A 5,358-nucleotide genomic window follows, 5' to 3' on the forward strand; every position below is an offset into this window, starting at 1 on the left:
GCTTCAGTCTGACGGCGACTGACATCCAGCCATGTCGCTCCACGTTAGTAAAGAAAATGTCCACCGTTCCTCCTAATCCTTCGCTTTATATCGCAAAATGAAGCGCCCGCCTGCTCGTTAAGAATATTCTTCCTTCTCACCGAATTCTGCGTCAAAGGCCCGGTCAGCTCGTGGCGTCATGGAGACTGGAAGCGGATAGAACTAAAATCACCGCCAGGTTCAATTATATCAGAGTGCGAACCAGAGGCTCCACAATTCGTATAGCAAGGGACCTTGCCAGCGAATGATATCGCTGCTTCACACAGAAACACCCATGCAGATGTTTTTTTTTCTGATGATGTTGTGATTGTATCCTCTGCTTGGAGATGCATAAGAGCATGGGTACGGCGTATGGACATGCAATCGCGGCTTGCATGGTATAGCGTGTGCACCTCCCGGAAGAGTTTCAACTAAAACCTGAGCCTCCCACCCCAAGATTGAAAATTGAGCTGGTCTCATGGGCCAGGGGGCTTAGTTGACCGACCAGAGGCTGAACAGCTTCTTGTTTGGGTGCGGGAACGAGGGTGAGGGCCATGGCAAGATGCATGCTGCCTCTTGGAAGGGAAAATTCTGGTCCCGACTACAGGCCACCTGGCGCATTTGCTTCTATCCCCTGACCATGTAGTGGCCAGGTTTGGCGAACGGCAGCGGACCAGATTGAGGCTTCGACAGTTGACCATTGGGAGGACGGAGTATATGGCGGGAGAATTAACCAGCATATTCTGGGCCGACTTCTAATGTCTCCCGCCTCGAAGACGAACCAAAAGAAAGATAAATACGAAAAAGATAAAGATACAGATAGTACGGCGGACTAAATGGACCATCTGGGTCAAAATTCATGGTTTTCTGATTATATAATTAGAGAATAAAGATATATAATTGGATAATAGTAGAGAGCTTGATTACTAAGTGACACTCCCTGTATTTTATCTTACTTACCTAAGTACCCCTTTTCTTAAGGGCACACCCTTCCTTCTGCTTAGCTTCTTCCCCTAAGCCTTCTCCTCCCTAAGCTAGCACCAGCCTACTCTCTCTTAAGCCTGCCTCTTCAAGTATACTCTCCCTAGTGGAGGTAGGAGACTCAAGTAAGTGAAGCCCCTGGTAAGAGAGGCCTAAAGAAGAGGCCGAGAGAGTAGACTTAGAAGGGAGGTAGCTTAGCGGGAAGGCTTAGGGAAGAAGCTAGGCCGTGGGCCAAAGAAGAAGGAAGTGCTAAAGAAAAAGGGTGCTTAGGTAAGGTATGTAAAGTATTTATCTATATAAGAAGGTCCCATTTACAATATCCTCCATTATTTTTAACTACGTGGAATTATCTCTTACAGGGTAAAAACGAATTATAACCCGATGGTCCATTTCGTCCGCCGTAGTTAATGAAGTAAAAAGAAACGGGGCACAACTCGATGTCGCGATTTGTACCACTTGAATCTGCACACTTTATATCACCTGCTGCATGGATGATGGTACATAAGCGACAAAATTTTGGCTCAGATCAAGATATCAGGCTAAGAAATCCGTCCTTCTTGTCTTACCCATTGTTCTTTTGAGAATGTGATGAAACGTTGAATCTTGCCTCTCCTGTCCTTCATGCATATGGAGGGGCAAAAAAAGTCATGCTGTCCGGTCTCGAGATGGCTCTTGTTACATTGCCTGCCGCGAAATGAAAGCCACTCCTGCAGCATGCTTATGTTAAAACTGGAAGGGCGGAAATCGAGACTCTTGGGGTTATACCGGCTGAGGGAGCGGGGTCCCTTCGCCGGCATTTTTTTTTTTGTCACCACCAACTGTTGCCTGATGCAATTTCATATCTTACGATATATATCCAAGAATAGCAATTCCCTCGTGCTGGCCAGGATAATTCTCGTAAACACGGCTTGCACTCAATAATGTCCCTACTTATCTGCCACGAGGGTTGTATGGGTACGATGCAGAAAAGCCTTGTGGATAACTGAATACATATGTGCACGATGCCTATACGCTTTCAAGAGGCATGGGTGTGTGCGAATGTGCAAAAGGTGAGAGAGGGTGTATCAAGGTTAGCAATGCCGGCAGAGTAGAAGAAGGTTGGGATATATTTGGAAATATACTGCCAGTGCCACGTTATTTCTATGTCCCCGGCCACTGATTTGATGGAGCGGAGTGACTCTATCGTTCCCTCAAACACTGGCTGGGCTTGGAGATCACAAAGATCCGGCCGCCATCAAGCCCGAGCGCTCTCCCGCAGCCCAGGATGGGCAGGGCGCAAACGCGGAACCAGGCCGTGGGTTGGTGTAGGTCCCAAGAGCGTCCTGGCCCGTACTCCGTCCAACTAGCTTGTTTGTTGAACTGCGCCATATTAAAAACGAGATAATAATAGCTAGTTATAGACGTTGATGTTACGAGCATGCTTGGATAAGGCTGCGCGAGAGGGTTAATTTGAGATTGAAGATGAACTAACATACCAGCCCTGATTGTGAGCGTCGTTTAGCGCGAGGCTACCAAGAATAGAAACCGAGCGGGTCCCTTCACAGCCTCCCCCACTTAATGGAGCCTCAAGGGACTCGGTGGACCTTAATTCGCTGAGTGGAGTTGAAGACTGCTCGTTTCACAACCACGAAATAATATCTCCAGCATTCTCGTGCTCCTGGATTCCCGTGCTCATTGTCTGTGGGGCCTTGGGAGCGGACTGGCACGGGTATTGACGTCAACCAGTGGAATCACTTATTTTTGGCTTGAGTTCGTGTGAAAGGGCGGATGAAATGTTGATGTTGATACCGGTTATTTATTATTATTGCTGAAGTATGTTGGTAAGTGATGGCCAAACCTTGCATCCCCCGAACGGGTCCCAAGAGTGAGGATCTGATGAGGCCAGTGTGTGCAAGTAACGATGCCCAGGTGTGGCCGTGGGGAAGGGCTGGCCTGATCAATCACATCATGGACATCACACACTCTTCCCGGGACGACATCTTCCGTCCAGCAAAGCTACATTCTCCTCAAACATTGGCCTCGAAACATACGGGTGGCCGGCTGAACAGACGAACAGAGTGGCTGTGCGAGTTAAGAGCGAAGAAAAGCGTTTAATCGTAGCGTGGTTGGTACCACCCTGTACATGTTAACTCACTGCATAGACCTTGTCACGTTGTGAGGCCAAAGTATGGGTTGTCTGGGTTCGATGCATCTGGCGTTGTGCCACTAAGTATGCTGTGCTTGCGCCGATCGCCAGGTGTTTGGTGTTTTGGGTGGTGGCGCCCCTTTCCTTCTTCCCAAGGTCTTGTTCCCCTCTTTCGCCATCTACACTGCTCCAGCAGCTCCGTCGTCGACTTCATGTGCGTCCTTCCTCACCGGTTGCATCTTTCTTGGCTGTTCCGTCTCTCGGAGCGGACAGCGAAACGTGGGAACCCTCGAGACGGAACCAAAAGCAGAAAAAGGGGCAAAGGGGCAGCAAAAGTCTGTGTTCCCGTGACTTCGGCGGCCCGTGGTTAGTCCGAGGCGCGCGCTTAGCTTCTTCCGGCGTTAGCGCGCTTCTCGAAGGCGGCCAAGAACATCGGAAGGAAGGCGCATGGACCACCTCTCCTTCTTTATTTTCCTTTTTGGCTCCTTTTTTCTGCCGTCCGCCACCGCCCTCGGTGATTCTTATTTCATCCTCACTTCTTTTGTTCTTTTTTTGCTTTCTGTTTGAAACTGGGAGAACGTCGCTTGTCCAACGCCCGCCCGCATACACTTCTCCAGACAGAGACCGTCATCTGGACAACCACAACAGCCTCGTGGTGGCTGATTGCGACGGAGAGGCCCATCATTATTATTACACGAAGATTTCCCATGCCAGATCCAATGCACGCCATGCATGCACCTCCCGTGATGGTTCCAAAAATAAACACTGCAAACTCAAAGCCTCTCCCACCCAGCCAGATATGAGCCCGTATCCAAGACCCCAGTCAGAATGCAAAGCGTTTTTGAACAAGAGCTGAAAAAGCAAAGTGCAGAAGATACTCCAAGTAACTCTATACCCTAGGAAACGATACCTGGCCAAAAAAGAAGAAAAAAAAAAAATGGAGCGGCAAGCTGAGAAACCCAGAAAGCCAAAAGCAATAAAAAGAAAAAAAAAAGAAAAAGAAAAACGGATGTATATGAAACTCCAAACCATATTTCCTGCCTGCTGAGTTTGTGTTTGTCTCGCTTTTCCTAGTGCCAACCGTCTGGCTTCTGCAGCTGGCTTCCGGCAATTTGTGGGCATCGGTCGACGGAATGCGATGCCAGGCTTGCGAGGTTGATCCCGGGTGTTGGCTCCACGCCCCCCTCTGCTGGCCTCTTCCTTGGGTCATGCAAAGTTGTGATACAGTCAAGGGACCACTTCGGACATGGACCTGCTATGATCCATGATTCGAGCTACGATTGCGAGTAATCGTTCGGATATTACTCCGTAAACCCGTATGCTCGAGCAGAGACAGCCTTCTTGTCTGAAAGGCCGCCTTTGGAGGTATCAGCTTCAGCTTTTTTACCTAACCTCCCCCTGTGCTTTTCCCGTCCCCAATCGTAGGGTCGTATTGTGCCATAATTTACGGATTACCAAGTTATTCTTATTTCTATTTTGGTCTTTCAATAAATTTTTTGGTAGCCAATACCCCTTTCGCAAACTAGCCCAGCTGCACTGATAGCTGTATATCCTGTAGACAGCCTCTCCTCCTCTCCAAGGCATCACTCCCAAGCCTCTTTGCCCAAATTATTTTTGCTCCTTCATACGAGCCTTCATTCAAAGCAGCATTGATCGCTTGCACATCATCTCAAGCTTCATCGACCGCACTTCAACGGTTATGAGATAGCTCAGATCGACCAAACCATTTCCGAAACAGCGCAATTGCCCCTCTTACCATTGATCAGGAAAAGAAAAATAGCTGCAAACTCGTTCTGGAGCTCTTCTTTTCAACATTTTCTGTCATTCCTTCTCCTCGTCTTGAATGACGTCTTGAGGACGACGAGAGCAAGCACATAATTATTTGCTGAACAAAAAAAAAGCTCTCTCCACGGTCAGTGTATCATAATCAAACTGCTAAACTAATCTTCCTCTCTCCGTAGGACCCTCCCATCGCTCACCGCAGTCTCATTATTTCCTGAGAATAGACTTACCTTGAGTTTCACAGCTATAGATTAATTCTGCTCCTGTTATTCCTACATCGCCGCAAAATACCTGAGGCTCCTCCGTATTAGCTTGACTAGTAAGTGCGATGAGCACCGCCGTAAACGCAGGATAGTCAAGATGCAATACTGAGATCACAATCCCTAGATTTTTTTTTTTTTTTTTTTTTTCATCGCAAACATACCCTGAGACGGCCACCATATAACATTACA

The sequence above is a fragment of the Trichophyton rubrum genome (genome assembly GCF_000151425.1).
Source record: "Trichophyton rubrum CBS 118892 genomic scaffold supercont2.1, whole genome shotgun sequence".
Classification (NCBI taxonomy): Eukaryota; Fungi; Ascomycota; class Eurotiomycetes; order Onygenales; family Arthrodermataceae; genus Trichophyton; species Trichophyton rubrum.